At 47.2% G+C, this 23,342-nt stretch overlaps 1 long non-coding RNA gene across 2 annotated transcripts in view; it reads left to right on the top strand.

Annotated features, from left to right (window-relative positions):
* The first annotated feature begins 16,308 nt into the window (after positions 1-16,308).
* LOC144753762 (uncharacterized) overlaps positions 16,309-23,342 on the top strand; it is a 134,831-nt gene continuing 127,797 nt past the window's right edge. For both annotated transcript variants that reach the window (XR_013594513.1, XR_013594514.1), the window contains exons 1-2: positions 16,309-16,396; positions 17,069-17,132. This is a non-coding gene — a long non-coding RNA (uncharacterized LOC144753762). The remainder of the gene's footprint in view (positions 16,397-17,068; positions 17,133-23,342) is intronic.

Here is a 23,342-nt window from a genome sequence, read left to right as displayed (position 1 = left end):
TGGCGTGCCGTCCTCCAGTGGGCGGAATGCGGAAATGACTGAAAATGTTTGGTTGGGGGGCGCACAGCAATTTTTTGTGAGATTCTTTCAATCAGGTGTTTCAAGGTTGGGTGCTACATACAGGTGGCGCTCTAGCTGCTCAGTTGAGACTGGAGCTTGACAGAGTGACACTCTGGCAGTTTGAGAGCTGTACTTGTTCTTGAGAATAAATCTTCTTTTAACCTACAAACGTGGATCTGTCTTCTCTGGATGTAACAAGATTCCTTAGCTCGCCATTCTTTTTTTATTTTTTAAATCATCTGTTGATTTGTACTTACTCACCATCTGTTAGGTTTGGTCTTCCTGCTTCTGATATTCATCTTTATCCTTGGGCACAAGAAATTCCTCCGAGGAAGTTATGAAGAAAGTTTTGTTCCCACTAACTTTGGACCCGATTAAGACTTTGGCGGTGTGGCGCCAGGTCCGCCCGCCATCTCAACACCAATGCTGTGGTCAGACTGCCCACCAGATTAGGAGTTTGTTCGTGTCTGGCAGACTTTTTTTATGTTCCCATGGTGATACCCTGAAAATGGGCACCGCAATGTGAACACCAAAAACTGTTCCTACATGACATGGACTGAAAAGTCCATGCTGTGCAGGAACTGGGGTGCTTGCACACAGGGAGGCATGTGTTGTGCCCTCCTTTTTTCATCCACATGCGGAGGAGACACAGGGGTCCCTGCAGGGTCCCCCTTTATTTCCTCTCCGCCAACGTGTTCATGGAGGAGTAACCTCCATGACACCGCAGGTGGAGAGGAAACTCGTAATATGCTTGGCAGGACTGTGGCGGTCTCACCAAGCATATTACGGCCTCCTGACCGCCACAACACTGCCAGGGAACGGCGGCTCCCTGGCGGCTGCGGTGGGGCTGTGGCAGTCCGACTGACCGTATTGTAATAGGGAGGTTGGGAGACTGCCACCACAGTGTCCCAAGAGTCTGGAGGTCCGTGGACCCCTAGACTCGCAATCAGGCACCTTCTGCATTGTGATTACTTGTAATCATCACATTTGTTGGGTGCTTAGGGATTGGTATAGGTCTGATGACAATCCTCCCGACTCCATGCCTGGGAACCAGAAATCCAACCAAGGGACAGAACTCAGTATTCATAGAAAAAAGAGTAATTATGAATATTAAACTTAGATATGTTTCTTCTGATTCATTTGGATACAATGATATATTGGGGAGACTTAGTGAAGGCTATCACAACCCCTCATGTCAATAAATGAGCCATTCATATTGTAGTTAAATAGGCATGTACTAAAAACAAGATGAAACTGTATAAGCCAATATCCAAGTTTGACAGTAGGTGCTCAAAGTGAAGGTGCCATGCAAGTGAACAGTTGGAATGTAACAAATCCTTTTAGAACCCAGACATATATTGGTTGAAGGGTATGCTGTATGTTATTTTTATGCTTCTATAGCGCACGGCCACTCCACGGAGTATCCCGGCGCTTTATCGAAGGTACCCACCAAGTAAGGGAGAAACATAACACTGAAGGGACATGTAAAAAACAGAACAAAAGCAGCACCAGTTTAAGGGAAAAGCCATGTTTTAAGGGCCTTTCTGAAGGACAGCAGGCTAGAAGCCTGTCTTAAAGAAATTGGAAGGTCATTCCAAGCACGAGGAGCCAAATAACGAAAGGACCGTCCTCCTGCTCTGGCGCGCTTGATAATGGGAACCTTCATTTTAGATAGCAAGGAAGATCTAAGAGATCTAGGGGGCTGATACCAAGACAGTCGTTTTGAGATATATTTAGGGCCAATACCATGTAAGGCCTTGAAAGTCGTGGTCAGAGTTTTAAAAAGAATCCTCTTGGCAATAGGTAGCCAGTGTAAGGTTGAAAGAAGAGCAGTGGCTCTGGCTCTTCTTGGAAGGCCGAAAACAGCTCGGGCCGCAGAATTCTGAGCAATTTGTAGACGCCTAACCAAATATTTAGGAAGTCCCAGAAATAAAACATTTGCGTAATCCAGCCTAGAGCCGACCAGTGCCTGGACAATGATTTTCCTATGCTGGATGGACACTAGAGGGAGAAATTTACGAAGCATCCGAAGGATGCCAAAACATTTCCCAGTAAGAGAGGAAATATGTGGTCCAAAAGATAAGTTGCTATCAATGATAACTCCCAAATTTTTGGCCTTCAAGGATGAACTAGCGGGAGGGAACATATCCTGCGGCCACCAGGGTTTCCAATCAGGCTCGGAGGTACAACCAAAGAAGAGCAACTCCGACTTGTCGGAGTTGCATTTCAATCCATGATGTCCAAACCACTCAAAAACCGCACTCAAACAACCCCTAACCTGATCATCATCAAACAGACCATACCTGTTGCTTACAAACAGGAGCTGGGTGTCGTCGGCATAGGTGACAATCCGGGCGCCGAAGGACTCCGCCACCACCGCCAGAGGAGCCATGAAGATGTTAAAAAGGAGGGGGCTCAAGATGGAACCTTGGGGAACCCCCACTTCTAGCGGTGGCATCTCGGCGGAGTAAGGAGGAGCCCAGATTGTCTGACGGCGGTCGGCTAAGAAGGATTTGAGCCAACTCCACACCGTTCCCCGCAGACCAAAGTCCCAGAGTCTAGAAAGGAGAAGCGCGTGGGGAACGGTGTCGAATGCCGCCGACAGGTCAAGCATGACCAATACAGCTTTCCTTCCAACATCCAGCTCTTCCCGGATGGCGTCTGTGACTTCGAGGAGCGCAGTCTCCGTGCTGAAATTCGCACGGAAACCGGATTGGGTATTATGCAGCAGATCATTTTCCTCGATAAAATTAGAGATTGATCTGTGGACAAACCTCTCAGTCACTTTCGCTAGAGCAGGGAGTAAGGAAATAGGTCTGTAATTGGCATGGACTGAAGGGTCGAGTGCTGGTTTTTTCAGGAGTGGCAGGATCATGGCACTCTTCCAAGCCTTTGGAACTACCCCGGATGAGAGCGACATATTCAAGATGGGATTAACCAGGTCGTTTAGCACAGGTGCCAAATTTGCTGTGGTGGTGGTGGTGGTGGTGCTACAGCACCAGGGGGCAGTCACTCGCTGTTCAGACCCCCCCCACACCTCCCTATTACGTGCTGTGAACTCCGGAACGGACTTGGGCACATAGCAGTGGTGTGGCCCACAAGGGACTGGAGCCCAGCGATAGTGCCTATCACACCAGTGAGGGGAGTAAGAACTGTGTCACGTTTCTGCACAAGGGCTGCAAGGGAGGTTACCGGCTGAGGTGTAGTGGTCACGGAGGACGGCTGGGAGAGACGCCCCACTGCCAGGAAGCCACCTGCACGGAGTGGACACGCGTTCCATACACGAGTGGAGGCTGCAAGTAGGTCGGATCTGGGGTTACCACTCGGCTAGGATCATACATACCGGCTTGGATATATATGGAGTGCCCACCCAAGGGGCCCCACGCTTTCTGAACTATGGGCCGCCCTGACGCTAAGCAGCCTAAATTGACCTTTGATGCGGGGAAAAGAGGACCTAAGCAGGCGCAGGGGGATCAGGAGCAGGAAACAAACAAGCGGAAGCGCTAACGCTCAGACGTCGGACATTAACAATATTCTGCAGGAAATCCGTCAGGGGTTTGCGGCGGTGGTGGACAAGGTGGACCGAATGTCGTCCAGGATGGACGCAATCGCACATAAGCTTGATGGACATGAAGATCGTATCACAGAGACGGAGCGTCGCATATCGGAGGCCGATTATGTCACTGCCCAGCATACGACGCAACTCACGAGAATGGAAAAAATCCTGCGCACAATAGCTGCCAAGAATGAGGATTTGGAGGCGCAAAGTCGGTGCAGTAACATTTGCATAATAGGGATACCGGAGTCAACAAACACTGGTCGTATAGAGGAATATATTGAGAAGCTGCTATTGGCGGCTATTGGCCATGACGCCTTCTCATCGCAGTTCATCATAGAAAGAGCGCACAGATCACTGGGCCGAGGCCAGCGCCTGGAGCCCGGCCGCGTCCCATTATCGCAAGATTACTGAATTATAGAGATAGGGATGTGGCCCTCCAGGCAGCCAGAACCAAGCAGATGCTGACCTATGATGGTAACAACTTCCCTATATATCCAGACTTCACTCCTATGGTGCAGGAGGGGAGGCGCAAATTCATGGACGTAAAGAGGAAATTACGTGCTGCACAAATTGACTACGTACTCCTGTACCCTGAGAAACTTAGGGTGACACATCAAGGGACACAGAGATTCTTCGCGAATCCACAACAAGTGGAAGATTTACTCCGATTGGTGAGGCGAGCGAACAACGGAGGAGGTGGCCAGGAGGTGCAGCATCGACGGGACCGCGACGAAGGCGATGAACATAGAATAATGCTCTTCTGGGCTGAATTTAGAAATTATGGGTTGGACACTAGTGGTCTGATGTATCATATCGCCAGAACTGTCTAACGGGAGGTGAGACCTTTCCAATTGATTAATGTACATGTAAGTTACTAAATCCCAGGCTCCGCTCCCCCAAGCCGGGGCCTACCGCACCATCACGAGCAAGCTTGCAGGGGGTGGAGGAACTGTGCAACTGTCTGGTTATGCACCCCAATGGGTATTCCCCCATACTGGTTTATGGTAAAGAGGGCATAGAGGTGCTAATGGGGTGGTTGTTGTTGAAGGGAGGTGGGGAAGAGGGGTGGGCTCTAGATTCTGGCAAATTTGGATTGCTTCAGTGGGTGGGGGTGGGAAAGCACAGAGTTTGGTTGTTTGGATGAGCGACTGGTGTTGGGAGGTGGGTTGTTGCGGGGTGGTACACACAAACGTCATGCTTTCTGTTTGTATATGCTTCAAAGGTAGTTACAGATTGGATTTGTGGTGGAGCAAGTCTGCACGTTGCAGGATCAGTGATATTGCTTGGGCAATGCGATTTGGGACTGGACGTCACCAGGACAAGGAGAATTATAGGGATGTTATTCGCTTGGGACTCTGCATTCTGCGGTTGTGAATGAGTTGAATATTATTACGTGGAATGTTAGGGGGCTGGGAGACCCGCGCAAGAAGCGCCAAGTGTTATCGTATCTGGACAGGCCTCAGGTACATGTGTCACTCTTACAGGAGACACATTTTGGCCCACAACCCAACAACACATTTGCTAGTAGGTGGGCTGCACACAGGGTATTCTCTTCCTACTCTTCGTATGCTAGAGGCACAGCAATTTTGATTAAAAAGTGAACACCGTTCACATTGGCAGGGGCGAGGTGTGATGCACAGAAGAGGTATTGTGTGGTCTGGGGGAGACTGGGATCCGACTCGGTCACTCTGGCCTGTTGTTACGGCCCAAATATAGATGACCCCCAATTCTTTACAGAATTATGGGCCCAAATGGTAGACATTGGGTCCAATCATATAATTTGGGGTGGTGACTTTAACGTTGCATGTAATCCGGATTATGATAGGTCACACCCCGCCCCCCATCATTATACCAGGGCTCGTACGGTATTACATTCCACAATCACGGAATATAGTTTAATAGACGCCTGGAGACATTTGCATCCCAATGTCCGGGAGGGTACTCACTTTACTGTGCAGGCAGCATCCTGGCCGCGATTGGATTATATCTTTCTTTCTGTGGGGTTATGCCCTGCGGTCGCCAAGGTGCAACACTTGGCCAGAACTTACTCGGATCATGCGCCGGTGAGGCTTACCTTGTCCGCGGCGGATTACGGTCCCCCGCGGAATGGCTGGAGATTGCAACCCACTATGTTACTGGATACTGTGTTCCAGGAAGAGCTCAGGGAGGAAGTGCAAGACTTCTTTGCTCGAAACAAGGATTCCGTTGATAATGTTGAGACCATGCGGGGATTTTGCATAGCGAAAGGAGCTGGTGTGCTTAAAGACATTCTGAACACTCTGCGCACGCTCGAGGGTGAGCTCAAATCGCTGGAAACGTCACTTGCGCTCAACCCAGATAAGGTTATTCAATCAAAGATTAGGGAGAAGCTTACAGAATATACAGAAGTGGCCTGTAGAGATTCACGGTTTCGAGGGAGGTACTGGTCGGCCCGCCGTTGTGACGAAGGAGAAAGACCGGGTAAGGCCCTGGCTGAAACAATTAGAAGGGTTTGAGGCTCTAATGTGGTGATAGAACTGGAAGGATTAGATGGGCTGATGTATAGGGACACTACAAACATACTGAATGCCTTCACAACACATTATACTGAATTATATACTACCACTAGGACGGACAGGCTCGATTTGGAAGAGTACTTGGGAGATGTCTCTCTGGGGTGGTTGAGTGACACACAGAGGCAATTTTTGGGCACCCCGTTTGAATTGGATGAGGTGAGGGAAGCCATTATGCACATGCAATCTGGGAAGGCCACAGGGACAGATGGCATCCCGATAGAGTTTTACAAAACTTACATAGACCTGATGGCCCCAATACTGCGGGAAGTCTATGAAGATGCGTTGGTAGTGGGACACCTCCCCCCCTCTATGGGAGAGGCCCTCATCACCTCCCTCCTAAAACCGGCAAGCCACCACAGCATTGTGACTCCTATAGGCCCCTGTCCTTGCTTAACTATGATGTGAAGATACTTGCTAAACTCATTGCCACACGTCTTAGTCTCCTTATGGAAAATTCAATTCTACCAGACCAGTCGGGCGTTGTGCCTGGAAGGGCGACATCCCACAATCTGAGAACCTTATTTACGGTCATGAATAATGTCTCATCGGAATTACCTTTGGCGGCTATTTTTTTTGACGCTACAAAAGCTTTCGACTCTATTGAATGGGACTATGTGTTTGGAGTAATGACCCGTATGGGGTTTCCTCCTATCTTTCTATCTTGGATAAAATTGTTATACTGTTCACCGGTGGCTAAGGTAACCATTAATGGTAAAGTGTCTCAGGGGTTTTCAGTCATGAGGGGCACGAGACAGGGCTGCCCACTATCGCCATTACTTTTTGCGCTAGCGGTGGAGCCACTGGCGGCAAAGTTAAGGCAGCACCACGGAGACAAAGCACTGAGGTGCAATATGAGGCAGATTCTGATATCTCTGTACGCCGATGACATCACGCTTTATATTCGTGATCCCCAGCAGAACATGAACCCCGTCCTCAGGGAATTCATAATTTTTAGCAAACTCTCTGGAGTTCAAATAAATTGGAGCAATTCGTACCTCTTTCCCCTTACTGCTGCAACAACTACATTCCCATTGGACTACCTGATAGCGTGGTGCGACGATGAGCTGAAATATCTTGGGATCCGTATAACATGAGATAGGGACGAATTGATGCGCCTTAATGATGGCACCTCTATGGTCCGCATTTTGGATAGCATATCGCGTTGGATCACTCTACCTCTGTCAATGGCGGGAAGGGCCTCACTGATTAAGATGGTAATATTACCCCAATTGTTTTACTTATTTTTAAATATCCCGTTCCATCCAGGAGCCTATTTTTTTAAATAGTTGCGGTCCGAACGGACGCGCTTGGTGTGGGGTGGGGGAAAAACCCATGGCTCCAGTTGAATGTTCTCACTAGGCCGTACTCTCAGGGGGGTTTTGGCATTCCTAATTTTGAATCATATTATTTCTGCGCGCAGGCGCATTACGCTTATTTTTGGGTGTATCAGCCACGGTATATGCCGCAGGTGGTGGCGGAGCACTGGCTTGCACTGCCAGTTCCTATTGAAGGTGCAATGTATGTCCCACTCCCTGGCAGAGACAAGTCACGAGTAGTGCCTGGTCGTAAATAGGCAAGATGCTGGATGCGGCTATGCTATACTCGCCGCTTCTTCTGCTGGTGTATCACCCAATTGTGCCCCTCCTCCAGGAAGCTCTCTTCCATAACATAAGTTCTTGAAACGCACACAGATTAGGACTTGGGGGGACTTATATCATGAGGGGAAATTTCGCACACTGGAACATATATTTAGGGGAATTCGGCAGACACCTCTCGACGCATTCCTGTACATTCGTCTCAGGCAGGGGATTCGCTCTGTTTCCCCAGATTTTCCTAACGAGCCCTAAGTCCTTGCGCTGCTACAGCTGATACTAACGGGAGCAACAGCCAAAAGGTTGGTGTCAGTGATATATAGAACGGTGCATACGCAGAGGGTGGAGCCTGCGGTGATAGCGAGAACTAGATGGGACCATGAATTGGGCACGGTTCTGACGGACAGGCAGTGGGAATTTTGCTCACAACAGACTGAACGGATCTCGGCGAGTAGCAGGCTTAGGATGATTCATTATAAATTCCTTCATAGGTTATACTACACGCTAGCTCGCATGCACAGATACCAACTAAGAGAATCGGACACATGTGACAGATGCCATGCAACAGGGGCAGACTTCTTGCACCTTGCATGGGAATGTGCTGGGGTACAGGCATACTGAATGCAGGTTTTTACTGCACTGACCAAAATGATAAATACCTACATAGAGCCTTCACCAATACTTGCTTTGTTGGGGTACGTGGAGCCGTTACAGGCGGTGCACCGCAAGTTTGTAGCTTTGGCGCTATTGCTGGCCAAGAGAAGAGTGGCGTGTAGATGGGGCAGAGGAAGAGCGCCCAAATTTAAGGTGTGGATGGATGATCTAATTTACTGTCAAGAACAACTCGCGACTTGTGCAGAGTTACTACCTGTGGCGTCCAGACCTAGTGATATCTGGGCCCCATTAAAATGCTACTTGTTGGCCCGCACTGAGTCGGATCCAAAGTAGATGGCAGGGACTGATCCCATTGTGTGGCACATGGTGACCGCACGCGTGCATTTTACATGCGAAGGAATGGTTGTGCGGTGTGCCGGAAAGTTGAGTGAGGAAGATGCTACGTGTGAACCTTGATGGTGTGCTGATGTACTAGCGTGAAACTGGAGCTGGGCCCCTGACACCCTGTATAAAATTATGTGATATGCTGTTTGCTTAACTTCTAGTTGAAATCCTTTGATGTTAGAACACCTACTGTACGTACCTCCTGAAGGATTTGCTTTACTGATGTCATCTGTTCCCCTAAGCCTATGTTAGCTATATAGACTGCTAATTCACATTGTAGCTTGCTTGCCACTGCTTTAAGAATCTGTGTTCGTTGGTTACTACCTGATGTTCAGTACTGTAGTAGATATTGAATTGTACGGATTGTGTATGACTAAGTGTGTACCATGCTGTGTTTGAGAAAATCAATAAAAAGAGTTTAAAAAAAAAATGAAACAAGCATTGGCATAGCCAATAGGTCTCGCTTTTGGGACCTTATAAGTATTTTGTTATGCAGCAGAATATCCTTGGAGCAACAACATCAACTGTTGCATGGCTGAACACTTTTAAGGTCCCAAAGGCGAGACCTATTGGCTATGCCAATGCTTGTTTTACAACATCAAGGGCGCACCTGCAGGCAAGCAGTCATCTGTTGGCTCAGTGGAGAATCCATCGCCCTGGCGAGCTAGGGGACCAAATATCTGTGCCTATTGCAAAAATTGACCCCTCTAATAAGGGCCACAACACTATACCATCTTAAAAACTAAACGCTAAAGACTGCCTGAGATCGTTCGAGCACTCCTGCTCTTTAATTAACTTCATCATGAACCTAGTTCTGCAGGATGTATTGCTGTAAGGCATATGCCAGGGCAATTTTAGTTTTAATATTGGACTCACAAATTGATATGTACAATGCATTTTCAGTTTGGCTTTTCACACATTGATAACTTGTTTTTTTTATTTTAGAAACGTCAAAGCAACTTGCACAACTATTTTTTAATCATGCATTTTTGATGATCTTTTAAACTGAAATGATTGTAATTAATCAATTAATAAAGTATTTACGGTACATGCACGGTGGTCTAGCATTTGGGACATATGCGTTTTTCTTTACTACTTCACACATTTGCCTTTATTCACACGGAAACAGCAATACTGTTTAAGCATAACCTCCCACCAGTGCTCACTGAACAAACAAGAAAAGGATCACTACACTGCCTGCTATTGACAGGATTGGCACAAGGGCACAAGTTCTAAACAAAGAAGGGGGACTAATCTAGTTAATCAGTATGCAAGTGACATCACGGCGTGTGACATCACAGCGCGTAACATCACAGGAAGTGACATCAGATCTTAAGCCCTCACATATATGTTTAACATGCCTATCAGGAGTACATTGGAGCACGTTTCCAGTATACAGGGAAACCCTCCTGAAGATTCACACTTTTGTAAGGTACACATAAAACAATGTTGCCTTTTGTCAGCGTAAACTTCCTCTACCCATTACAAGAAAAAATAGTGATATTTAAATTATTACGACACCTCCTCAGGGTTAGTAAGCACTATATAAATGCTATTACTTTTGTGTAAATACTGGGAAAGACCTACACATCTGATGTTCTTACAGTGCATGCATATCTCCTAAACAGAGCCTGAACAAAGTGAAAAGCTGGCTCTCTTAAAGTGCTAACAAGTCGTGAGCCTTTGTTTCCCCTCTACTGAATTTGCTTCTAGGTGTTAGGCTCCTAACTGCTCCCGACCCAGCCAGAAGCTTCGAACAAAGGAGGACTGGTGACCCCTCAGATTTGGCCTTAGTTATGGGGCCAACAGGAGTCTGAAATAAGAAAGCCCCCTACCCCCCCCCCCCCCCACACACACGTTGTTGCTCGTTGCAGAAGGAAAGCAGAGAATGTGCAGGCGTTGCAGAACGTGTCCTGGTGTTTGGAAATTACACTGGGACAAATTCAGCATATTTTTCAGTGGAGCCCAATTTCTTGGCAGGGTGGACGGGGTCCACCCTGTGAAAATAGTGGGTGGACGCCATGTACCCCGACTTGGGCCCTGCTCTGCACAAACCCACCTGGGACTGTGAGGCAGGATCACTACCAGAAGGGCCGGGATGCCCTGGGCCAGCTAAGTTTATTTATAGGGTTTTATCATTGTGTGTGTAGCACGTAGGTGTGTCCCGTCACTATTCTTCTCCAATCACAGGTTTCTAATCACCCCTCCCCTGTCACTGCCCATGCACCCTCCTCGCACCCCTCCTCTGCGCCGTTTTCCCCCGTGGGTTTCCTGTCTTGGACTGCAGACGCTGCCCACATCTGCCTGCCACATGGCTGCTCTCAGCAGGGCTCCTGTGAGCCACTTCCCTCTTCCTGTCGGGCCTGTGATGTGTAGCCCCAGCAGCGGGAGGGGTGCCGCACAGTGTCTGATGCCAGCCACACCACACACTGACTCTTAATGACTAGGTGCAGCGCGAATGACCACAGGATGGAGACCGAACCCGGCACAGACAGAGTAGGTGGTTCCAGACACAGGCTCTGTGCATAGAAAGTGACCACAGGCTGGGGGGTCGGAACCGGTCCAGAAGGACCGAGCGGGGTTAGTGGCTTCAGGAGAGAGTCTGTAACCGAGGACAGGGTTCACGACCACAGGCTGGAGTCTGAAATCGGAGCACGGTAATCCCAAACAGGTTTGAATAATGACCAGTTACAAAATTATTGACCACAGGAAAGAGTGCGAAACCGAGAATGCAGGCGGGTTCAATTTAATATCCCGCATACCGATGAGGCCACGGGCAGAGACGCAGATCGCCGTCACGGGCAAATGTCACATGCAGCAAAGTAATGACCCGCAGAGGGTCGGTGCAACAGGAGACGACGTGTACTTAAACCGCCCCAGACTGCGCCGGGGACCAATACAGGCACATAACCACTGAGCACAAGGCCAGAGGTTACGGGCTAGGCACTGCCTGTGAGGGTGGTACAGCCAGAAGGACAACGGTGGGCGTTTTATTGCTGTATTTAGTTATTTCTGCACTTATATATAGCGTGGACATTACCCAAAGATGCTAAAGCGCTTTTTAGTAGCACTGCAGCTTTACACAAGGCGCATAGATTACAGTGAATAAATTACGAGCAGCGGGGGCTAGGCGGGAAAGGTGCCCTGTAACATTGCGGTGGAGTGGAAGGCCCTGGGCACGGCAGCACCGCGGACATCCGCAGGTGGTCGAGCTCTTTCTGTTACAAGCAGCACACTCTGTCCTGCCCATAGATGGCACGCTCGGACTACGCTGCCATGGAGACAGCGTTCCCGGTGCCCTCTTGCCAGTTGTCCCGGTTGCGGCCACGCGTCAGCGGTGCGTCAGGCAAGGCTGGGGCACAGACTTACCAAAGTATCACAAAAATCCCCTTCCTAGGACTGATGCATCTACTTCCTCTCCCGGCCACCCTTGGGGAAATAATGTGGTCGGGGTGAGCACATCCTTTCCCAGAAGTGGCGCAAATTGATCAAACTCTTCTTTATATGTGCGAGCATGAGTCTCAGGGGCTTATTTACAAGCCCCATGTGCCGCCGGTGCCCCACATAAAAAGTGACGCACTGGCTGGCAAGGGGCTTGTAAATAAGACCCTTATTTTTTGGAGTGCTGCGCGCGCACTGTGTGTTTGTAAGCCCCCCTCACAGTATTTGTACACTGTAAGAGCTATGTTTAAAGAATGAGGGCTAAGGCTAGTCGTGGAATTGTGGAGCCTTTCCTTCCCCCTCAGGTCTCCAGTTTGGTACTAATGTTCTTTACGAACCCTTTCTTTGCATATGTTTAAGCCAATCGGTCACAGCTTTTTCTGTCGCCTTTAGGATTTTTGCTGAGGTGAGCTACTTTCGCTACCTGCAAAATTAATCTCTGACAGTAAAGAGTCCATCATTTCTGAGCAATGTATTACATCACCTATTTTCAATCTTATATCAAGAAAGAGTCAGTCTGAATTTCCGAAGACTCTTGCATTGGATGGCCCACTGGAAGTCTGCTGCAGTGGAGTGCCAAATTATGCGGCAGGGTCGAGTAAATTATGCAGCAAGAAAAGACACATATTGTGATGGTATTACTTCATTATTTTGACATTTTTACACTTTTTAACACTGGCTGGGCTTTGGTCGCACGTCAATAGCACCAGTTTAACACTGAAATATAGCGATAAGCAACAGAAAGTTGACCAGTCAACCTTTGCAAACTGCTTTCCACTGCATGCCAATACGTGCCGTTGTGTTTCTAGTAACTTTTGAACAATTTGAGCCAGAAACAAATTGTTTTTTGTTAAAATCTGCAAATTATGCTGCAGATAATACTTTATATGGCAAATTTGACAGATCTTTGATTATGCGAAAAGCGCCACAGCCATGTAAACACATTATTCCAGTGGCTCGGGACATTGGCTACCTATGTGTCCCTAGTTCAACATGAGGGTTTAAATGCCATACAACAGCAAATGGATGCACACTTTTGAGTTACTTATGAGTGGATTGGCAATTTTACTGTATGTCCAAATTGGTCCAGATTTGGGAGCAGTGTAATAGTCCTGAAGGTGAAGGCAAAATGCACAAAAAAGGCCAGCCGAAGCAAGTTGACTCAAAAGTATTATGTGGTACAACATACCTTGTATTTTGAAGACAAAAGCATCTTTGAACACTTGTAGCTTGAGTTTCGGCGGGAAACAGGAACAGTTTTAGCTCTGGCACTTTAGGAACTATGGTTGATTTGTGATCAGGGTGACTCTACCATCCTTATCTTGCTTGACCTCTCTGCAGCTTTTTATACATTTCGTGATCAGTTCATCGGCTTGCAGCAGCTTGATCAGATCAGTATCACCGGCTCATTCACAGATTGTTTTTTCTTCGTTTCTCTTTAATTGTACCCAGTTTGTGGCTATTCATGAATTTCAGTCCCTGTCTGTTGCAATTTTCTGTGGGTTGTGGAGGTTCCCTCAAGGTTCCCCAATTTCACCCGTACATGTGAATGTTTATATCCATCCCTTGATCACTTTGATTAATTCCTTTGGCTGTGCAGCTAATTTGTACACCGATGATACCCAAATCATCATCAAGCTCAACTCCCCTGCTTCTTCCCCAACAACTGGCATATCATCCGGCCTCCTAAATGTTGACAATTGGATGTTGCCTAACTAACTATCCGAGGTTTAATGATAACAAATCAATGATATTACTTTGTGTGAACAATATGAGTCAATCTCTCTGACCCCTCTCCCTAGGTACTCATCTCCCGCACCCAAAGTAAAATCTCTGGGAGTTGTTTGAGCATAAGATGTCACTCTCAGCTCAAACTAATGTGGTCTTCTCATCTTGATTCTGCTTATTAAAACTTTAAAAAAAATGCTTCAGTTTATTGCCCGTTCACATGCATGCTCAGGTGACCTCAGCATGTTTTCTCGAGACTTCAATATTGTAACATCCTCTACCTGGCCTCACTCTCGAAACTGCAAATAATTCAACATCTGTCTGTTTTTGTGGTTTTTAAACCCTGAAAATATGATCGTATTACATTATGCCACATTATGCTCATTAACTTACAGTAAAAAAAACAAGGAATCATCTTCAAAACTCTTTGCTTTATGCTTTGAATTTTATTAGGTTTTGGAATCTCCAATTTCTCAATGTTTTCTCTTCACACTCTAGCTAAATGGACATTATCTAGCAGACAAATGTTTTTTCTTTGCTTTGGTGAGACTTTCGTGTGCCAAAGCATTATTTGGCCTCTCTACGTGGAGGACGACCCATTGACATCCTTTGAGCTACCTCTGCAGTGTGTAGGATGTCAGTGGGTTCAGAGGAGAGAGAGTGGGGAAACCTCAAGTGCTTGCACTGGAGACTTCCCTATATGTAGGCACCTTTGGAAGCTGACATATCAGCCCCTCTCTTAGCCGCCTATCAATGATGTCACGCTCTGATGTAACAGATCACATCAGATGGCACCACTAGGAGCTGGTAAGGGCAGCTCTGTGTATGTTGGTGTGGGATATCTCCCCAAGCCGCCACTTCTCAGTTCGAGTGGGCCATCACTGGAATAGGGAGTCTCCTCTTTCCAGTGATGCCTCTTTCAAACAAATGTCAGCTTGCGAATCAATGGTGCACCACTGCGATCCACAAGCAGGGATCTCACTAGAGACCGGGGATCTATTGTTTGTGGGTGGTCGACCCTCCAGGCATGGGTCGAGCACCCCAGGGGACACATTTAAATTAACAGCTGTCCCTTCCCTGGGTGTGTAGGTTTGGCCCCAAGGAGGTAGTAATCGACTCCCCCAGTGAAGGGAAAATTGGGTGGCCATTTTTAGGTCTCGCCTAGCATTGTTGAGTGCATGCGCTCCTCACTCTGCAAGGCATATTGTAGTAGGGTGAGTTTTACAAGTGGAGTTGAAGCCCGCCCCTTGTTTTCATTGGTTTACGTCATCGTCCATGCTAAACGCTGGCTTTTGATTGTAAATTAGGCTTCTTAATCCCTCCTTGTTACAGCCCTGTCTCCTTTTGGCCCCGCCCATCCGGCCTAGATCTTTTACTTGCGGTGTTACACTGTCTCCTTTAGCTAGTCGGTAAGCACCACATTTTTTTTCATTTGCCATCCCACTTTCACTTCAAGTGTGAGACATGGCGCTGTGGCGAAACATCGCGTCCTGCTGCCAGAGTGGCTAGCTTTAATTGAAATTGACACAGTGGCGACCGCCACCCACAGCCTCCTCCTGCAATGCTTTAATTGAAGTGCATCTCTTTTGTTGTGTACTTGGCACGCAAACAGTATTTTTTAAATTAAAATTGACAACTCAGGCGGCATTGTTGTGAATTTCAATTAAAAACAATGTTTGTGTGCCGAGTACACCACAAAAGAGTAGGAAATTTACTCGACAAGGTTTTACTCCGCTACTCCTTATTGTGTTACTACGAGGAGATAGATTTTCTCCCTTTTTTTATGAGCATGATGAGACCCAATGATCCTAGAATAAGAAATGCGGCTCATGATAATGATACATTTTATATGATAAAGATATGGCAGCTACACGGGCCGTGAAATGTAGAGTATAAATTACCTAGTATCCTCTGACCAGTAGCCTCTGACGTCACAAGCCCTTGATGCGTCAGACGCGATCCATCTATGCAGGATATGAGTTTAAAATGCCACACCTTTTTCACCGTATATGTGCCTTGAGTACTTGTCTATCATTTTGGATGATGTTGGCGTTTTAAAGCAGATGATATTGGCGCTCTAAAGCAGACCAATAGGACAACAACTGTAATCTGTGGTCTGTTAGATTGGCAGGGTATAGATATCGATACATGTATGCCAACCACTGTTTACTCCGGCGGTTTTCTAACATAATAGGATCGGTTTAATATGATCACCGCTGCATATGTTTTTGGTGTCATGAAGCCATTGTTGCCAAATGAATAAAGTTTTTTCAATTCAAGTACGTTTGCATACTTGATATGACATAGGGAACTACATTGCCCATAAGCCTCTGGCGTCGTAAGCCCCTGACGCGTTAGACGCGACCCACACAAGCAGGAAATGAGTTTAAAATGCCGTACCTCTCACCGCGTAGGTACCTCCCAAGACAGCCCAGAGGGACGTCTGGAGTACCGACGGATAGGTGAGTACGGGATAGCAAATTTTTTAGCCTCGGGGGCACTTCTATTTGCTTTGTAGCGGTTATTTATGGCTTCACGTAATCTGAGGAAGCAATACTGCATTGCCGGTGTTCCTAGCGAGTACTTCTAAATGAACGGTGGTGTATGCAAGCTGAAATACGGTTTCTTCAAATCTATGGAGATCGTGCTAACTTAAATATAAGTGCTTACCATTATATTTAAGTGAAAACGAGATATGAGCTAAAATATATACTCATGAGATCTCAGGGAGTGGGTGAGGACGCTGAACGGAACTTGGTACAAGAATGCGTGGTTGTTGCAAGCTGTTTGATGGCTATACCTGTGTTATTATTAATTGATGCAGCCTTTTTGCAGAAACAGGGGAACAGCATATACTGTGCTCAATGAACAAGTGAACTTATAGCGTTCACATATAGAGTGCGTTAGGTCTGACTATGCAATATACTGAACGGGCATTTGTGAAAATTTCACAACTACCATGCTCGTACTGATTAAGACCTCCCGATAACGGATAGGAGGATCAACTAATATGGTCACAGATGGAAACACGCAACCAAACTAAGCACTAGGTTTTGCCTTTGACAGTTGTGCGATATTAGCAACTTTAATGTTTTTTCATTAAAATCCCTTCTTTATCTATATTTGTCCACTAGAGCGGTGCTCCGTTTACCTGTGCTGTAGCCAGGTGAGGTGGAGTTTTTCTCTCCTGCCACATAGGTGAGTGAGAGTACACACTTGGTGTATATGATGCTTACATGGCTGTCTATTGATTGAAGATATACATGTATTGGTTATCAATAAGATTACTAATTCTAAAAAAGTCTAGATGCAGTGATCTGTCCATGACTATCTGTTGTGTGTTCTCTTTCTATGTATTTGTTTGTGTGTTCCTGGGGCTATTTCTGCGCTCTTATGAACCATGAAGTCAGGAGAAGGATGAAAATATTAATACTCAGGTGATAAAATACCTTTTTACACTTTTTTATAGCAGTAGCGCTAATGGTCCTGATGAAGCAGCAGGATACCTTTTGGCTCCGGTCAGTCTGCAGAAACATGTCGACCTTACACACTTATTAGTAGTTATTTGTTTATACTACTATTTCACACTTCTTTATTGATTTGGGAGTGAAGAGGTGCACATTAAAGTCTTTTACCCCTTTACTATCCAATTTTATGATCTTCAGTAACGCACTTTTTCACTTATTTCCTTCACGGTTTTGCACTGCTTTACAGTCACCATCAGACAACCCCACATGACACAAAAATCACTTGGACTCACAGGTTAGATTAGGCTTATACATCTGCCAATCTTCTGTGGGTATATTACTTTACCTTCATGGTGTGAAGGATCCCAGATGATGAAGGGCGGTCTCGGTCGATGACTGATGGGAATCTTTTCACAGAGAAAGAATACCCTAAGCGTGACCTCATTGGCAAACATTATTAGTTGAGATTAATTTGTCTTCTCCTACACAGATACATATCTAGTTGCTTTTTTCTCTTTTGACCCTTTGTTACTTTGTGTTGGTGTAATTGTTGATTTAGGGACGGTAGCATTGGTAGGTCACTAAACATTCCCTAGGACCCTCCCTCTCTCTGTTGTGTATATTTAACACAGAGAACCAATTTGTTTTAGTTCATTTGATTATATCACTGCACTTTATAGAAGTGGTAGTCTATAACAAGCATTTGCAATGCAATAGGTCTCGCATTTGCGAGACTTTCAACTACTGGCATTGTAAATGACGAACCTTTTATCTATTTGTTGGTTTTGAAAACAGATAAATAAAAGGCATTCTCATTTACAATGCCAATAGCATAACATTGTGCAAATGCAAGACCTATTGCATTGCAAATGCTTGTTATGTTTTACATCTGCTGCCCGGGGCCTTTCTGGTTCCCACTGGGCAGCAGAAAACGTGAGAGAGGCTTCGCTGGAAAGGGGAGTGTCTCTCCTTTACAGCAATGACTCTTAATAGAAGTGGTAGTCTATAACAAGCATTTGCAATGCAATAGGTCTCGCATTTGCGAGACTTTCAACTACTGGCATTGTAAATGACAAACCTTTTATCTATGTGTTGGTTTTGAAAACAGATAAATAAAAGGCATTGTCATTTACACTACCAATAGCATAACATTTTGCAAATGCAAGACCTATTGCATTGCAAATGCTTGTTATGTTTTACATCTGCTGCCCGGGGTCTTTCTGGTTCTCACTGAGCAGCAGAAAACGTGAGAGAGGCTTCGCTGGAAGGGGAGTGTCTCTCCTTTACAGCAATGACTCTTTCAAACACAATCCTGCTCATGGATGACGGCGTACCATAAGCATGAATACCGCTAGACACCAGGGATCATTTTTTGTTTTTTAGGGGGGAAATCAGCACCGCAGACATGAGTAAACACCCCCCACTGGCCACTTACAAATTAATGATTTCACTTCCTAAAGGGACTGGTTAACCCCCCACCGCCCCGGAAAGGGAAAATGTAGCAGTAATTTGTTTTTACTAGTGTTGCCTACTGTCTTTGCTGTTCCGTTTTAGATCATAAACTATGAAATACCTGCTTTGCTTCCCCTTAGGTTATGTATATAATCTTGATTCCAAGCCTTGTTCCTGCGATAAATCTTCTGGTCAATCATTGCTCCATTTTATTTTTTTAGTAAATTTTATATTAAGAATACTAGATTGTATCTGATTCCACTTTAAAAACACATTGTTTTAATATTACTTAATGTAGACCTGCCTTAAGATTTTTATTGTCTCTTTTACATGAAGAAGCCGTTTTGTATGTAAGTTCATTTTTAAAACCTGCTGTTCATGCACACAGGTCTCTTTTGTTTTAAAACCATGTGCATTGTCTTTTAATATATTGCAGTGCTTTCATGCTGTTTCATTGTGTATACTTTTATGGCTGTTTGAATGCATCCGAACAAAGTTTTATTATTGATTGATTGGTGTTGCGTCTCACCTTTCTGTCCTCCCTTCCACTCCTGGCAGCACAACAAAACAAGCATTTACAATGCAATGGTCTCGTCTTTGTTAAAGTTAGAGCTATTGGCATTGCTCATGACATTATTTTTGTTTTTAAAACATATAAATAAATGGCATTGTCATTTACAATGCCAATAGCTTAATCTCTCGCAAATGCGAGACCTATTGCATTTGCACCCACACACAGAGCAACACACAGAGCCACACGCAGCCACACACACACAGAGCCACACGCATCCACCCACCCAGAAAAACAGAGCCACACACACAGAGCCACACACAGAGCCACACACACACAGCCACACACACACAGAGCCACACACACACAGCCACACACACACACACACACACACAGAGCCACACACACACACACATAGCCACACACACACAAACACACACAGAGCCACACACACACACACAGAGCCACACACACAGAGCCACACACACAGAGCCACACACACACACAGAGCCACACACACACACACAGAGCCACAGACACACACACAGAGCCACACACATACATAGAGCCACACACACACACACACACACAGAGCCACACACACACACACACAGAGCCACACACACACACACACACACACAGCCACACAGACACACAGAGCCACACACACAGAGCCACACACACACCCTCACCCCAGGGAGCCTCCTTATTTACAAATGGGTTATTCGAGGCCCCCACCAACTCCCAGAGCTCACCCGTTGCTTCCCTCAGTCCAGGTCAGCCACACGCCCATCTCTGCCCAGTAACGCCCCAGGGAACAGAGGCAAGAAAAAACGATCACAAGCAGGGAACAAAGGCAAGAAAAAACGATCTCAAGCAAGGAACAGAGGCAAGAAAATCGAGCACATGCAGGGAACAGAGGCAAGAAAAGCGAAAAATACCAGCCGGCTTCCCGCTGCTGCTGCTCCTCCTCTGCTGGTGCCTGGGCCCGCTGTGCGCCGCGTTGGTGCTGGCGGTGCCCGCCCTGGCTTGGCTGACGCTGGGCGGCCGGCGCGGGACGGAGCACCCCATTGACCCCCGGGGCCGCACGGTCTTCATCACGGGCTGTGACTCCGGCTTCAGGAGCCTGCTTGCGTACCGGCTGCGGCTCCTCAGCACTCTCCCCTGGGGGGCATGAGGGGGTCCCAAATCCTGGGGGCTCGGGGGAGACAACTTGCTGCATGCTTTTCTGCAAATGGGGCACGCTTTATACAGATATTGAAATGCTGTATAGTGCCCCGGCCATCACACGGCGCAGAACAAGGCCTGGTGTGCAAACCACAAACAAACACCACACGCGCACGAGACACCAGCAGACTTGATCACATTGTGTGAACCTGGGCATCGCTTACTCAAGGGGTCAAATTACCGACTATTACCATAGTAAAGAAACAAGGCGAGGTGCAGAGGGACATTTTGAAGAAGCAGTTCTGCAGCAAACTCAAGATAAACTTTTCTGGATAATTCCAGACTCGCCTCAACCTTCCGTGCAGATGCACCGATGGGTGCACAAAACGGAAATGTACACGAAATGCAATGTTTGCCCAGGCGAGGAGAAAGCTTATCGTGGAACGTTCAACAGTTTCACTTCATTTTAGCTGGCAGGTTCCTTTACCGTAATTTTTTTTTTTTTAAATCATATCAGCGCATTCTCTAATAAGTTCATTCCTTTTCTAACCTTGAGGTTTCCTAAAAGATGCCTGTCTCCTCCCGACACGGTGATGATCGTCTGCAATCAAATATATAATACCCCTGGTAATCGCCTCTACTTTTAAAGGGGCACGATTTTGTAATTCGAAATTGACTTTCTTTCTTGCTTTTTTTCTCTAAAACATAAATTCGGATCAAAGCATTTTCCACACAACAAAAACACCCCCAGTACCAGTTCCCTAACACAGTGATGCTGATCAGCAACATCTAACACAGGGAACTTCAGTGTGTGTGTGTGCGGTGCGGGGGGCTTCTGCACAATGTAACGAGGGTCCTGAGTCTACCAACTGTCACAGGTATTCACTGGTCTTGGGGTAAAGGAGGCCCCTGGGGGGCTTCCCCACCCCCTGCACCGCAGGGGCTGCAGAGGGCTGCATTACACCCCGCAGCAAACACTCACCGGGCCCGAGGTCACTCACAAGAACTCAAAACTCCGACACAATAAACGTGATCGCCAGGGCGCCTGTCAACGCTGCATGCCCGAGTGGCACGTGCACTGCCACGTGCTGCCAAAACAAGACAAACTCACTGATTCGTATTACCGGTGGAAAGACTTAATGGATCGAAGAATCTCAGAACTAAAGTGTTGTCCAGTAAGTACTGTTGGAAAAGGGAAACAGTGGGGATTCGAGTTCACAGCCCCTTTCAGAAGCCCCTCCTGCAAAGGCAGAAACACAATGCATCATGTACTTTTTTGCACCCCCCCACTCAAGCTTTTTGAATTGGTGTTACATTTCAGGATCTGTAGAGTCATTGTGTGTGGGGGAGAGGCACCTTGGCAGCTGGCTAAGAGAAAGTCAGGGCACCTGAGGTGGCACATGGTTGAAGGGTGGGGTGTGGGCATGTTTCCAAGGATGTGGGAGAATAATATTGTACGTATGTACGTTCGGGCATCAGGATAATTTCCATGGGCGGGATAGGGCATGCGTGTGTCCCACGGGGTGGGGTTGGTTCCAAGGGGGTGGAAGGCATGCATGGCACGGGCCTTAAAAGATGCAGTGCAGAGAATAAATATCTAGTCCTGATTCTCTAGAGCACCAACGATAGGCATTCCTGAATGTGGCTTTTTAATGACGTCAAGAGGGTTTTGAGGCGCATTGTGACATCATTCCCCGGAGGGCCCTTTTAAAGGAGGCTTATGACCAGGGGTGGAGAGGCGTCTGTAATATTCGAGGACCCAGCAGGGGTTGGTCGCAGGGCTAAGGGGGAGATGGAAGGCATGCCTTTCCCAAGCCTGAAAGGGGAGATCCAGTGCAGAAAATATATATTGTTTCCAAGTCCAAAATCTCTAACAATACCCAACGATAGCCATTGCTGAATGCGGCTTTGTTTGATGACGTCAGCAGAGTTTTGCGATGCACTGTGACATCATTCCCTGGGGATGGCGCATTTAAAGGAGGCTCGTGTCCAGAGCTCATGGGAGGCTTAGGAGGTGGGTTCCAGAGCTTGTGTGAGCCTGAACTTGCGCCAACTGTCAGTGGGGTAATAGAGGGCATTGGGCTTAGATGGGGGCTTGAGGAAGTGTCCCAGGGCTGAGGAGAGGAGCATACTCATACCACGCGTCCCACGATAGGTGCAGGGCATGGAGGGTGAAATGTTGTTTCCTTGGACAGGGTGCCCCACGCAGTGCTCCCAGGCTGACAGGGCAGAGTTTGTAAACTTTCTACAGCGCAGAAGGAAGTGCCGGTAATGATCACAGTGCACGCTCCGGTACTCACCCATGCCATACTTCTCCCTCTTGGTGGGGATCCAGCGGTCTCCCATGCTGCCCCCCACCAGGGACGAGGTGCCCCCTCACACCAGCAGCGGGTCCCAATCCAGCCCTGCCACTCGCCGCAGCTCCGCCATGTTTGTGCAGCCAGAGGGGAAGGAGGAGAGAGGGGAAGGATTGGGACTGGGAGGTGAGGCCAGCCTGGGAGGCTCTGGAGGAGGGAGGGGGCAAGCTACGCTGGGCTTTCCACGGGGAGGAGTGGATCTCTCAGATCACTGGAGCGCCAGTAGTGATCAGGCAGGGTCAGGGCTGCAGTAGTGATCAAGAACACGGCACTCGCTATTAGGGAGAGGACAGCACTGGTGTCCCTACGACTATAGGAAACTGCACTAGTGATTGTGGAAAGAGTGCGCCAGTGACCGGTGAGAGAGCTCGGCACCGGGATGGGAGCTGCACTAGTGATCAGGGAGAGGACACGACTGGTGACACTATGCCTCCAGGGAACTGCACTAGTGATC

This window comes from Lissotriton helveticus, chromosome 5_1, assembly GCF_964261635.1.
Source record: "Lissotriton helveticus chromosome 5_1, aLisHel1.1, whole genome shotgun sequence".
Classification (NCBI taxonomy): Eukaryota; Metazoa; Chordata; class Amphibia; order Caudata; family Salamandridae; genus Lissotriton; species Lissotriton helveticus.
The sequence above is the reverse complement of the archived record's forward strand: the minus strand, read 5'-3'. Positions and strand labels throughout refer to the sequence as shown.